Genomic DNA, 1,136 nt, shown 5'->3' on the forward strand with positions numbered 1-1,136 from the left:
AATGGTGATTTTTCGGAGAGTTCGTGAGGCACCCAAACACCTTCTTTATGGAGTTTTCCCATGTTCCTAAGATGTTTACGTATTGCTTCATGAGAGACATACAATTTCAGGGCCATTTAGGCGGTTCGTTTAACTATTATACGTGATGTACGTTTTCTGAGGGGTGGTTAATAAAAGTGTTTCAAAACACGACATTAATTTCTTGACGACCTAATATAATTACATTTTAATAAATGTAAACTTCCCTTTCCTCCGGTTAAAACCCACTAATTTAAATAAAAAAGGGGGAACTTTATTTGTAGTTGAGCACAAAGCTACACAATGGGCTATATGTGCTGTGCACACCTCGAGCATCGAAACCCAATTTCTAGCATTACGAGACCGCTAAGCCACTGGGGGCAAAAGCGGGAAGATAAAACTTCCAAGAATGTTGAAGAAACCAATCTGTATATTTTATTTCAAAGTTTATTGTCGTAAAGTAATATAAAACAGAAATGCAGTAGTCCTAAGTAACATAATTCAGTCGAAAAACTTAATCAACAAAGAATTACATAGTTATATTTAAAAGTTATTATCAGTATGTTATACATTACAATCTTGGATTAGACCCAATCAACGTAGCGGAGATAATAGATCAGTAGACCCTAAAATACGTGTATTTTTCACTTCTATTGAGGAGATAATTTGTACAGTTTCATGTGTTATCGGGACGATAGAGATCAACTGATGTACTAATCTCCTCTTAGTGAAACTAAAACTTACTGGGACGATAGAGATCAATTGATGCACTAATCTCCTCTTAGTGAAACTAAAACTTACTGGGAAGATAGAGATCAACTGATGTACTAATCTCCTCTTAGTGAAACTAAAACTTGCTGGGACGATAGAGATCAATTGATGTACTAATCTTCTCTTAGTGAAAGTAAAACTTACTGGAACGATAGAGATCAATTGATGCACTAATCTCCTCTTAGTGAAACTAAAACTTACTGGGACGATAGAGATCAATTGATGCACTAATCTCCTTTTAGTTAAACTAAAACTTACTGGAACGATAGAGATCAATTGATGCACTAATCTCCTTTTTGTGAAACTAAAACTTACTGGAATGATAGAGATCAATTGATGCACTAATC

This window comes from Limulus polyphemus, unplaced genomic scaffold (assembly GCF_000517525.1).
Source record: "Limulus polyphemus unplaced genomic scaffold, Limulus_polyphemus-2.1.2 Scaffold7806, whole genome shotgun sequence".
Classification (NCBI taxonomy): Eukaryota; Metazoa; Arthropoda; class Merostomata; order Xiphosura; family Limulidae; genus Limulus; species Limulus polyphemus.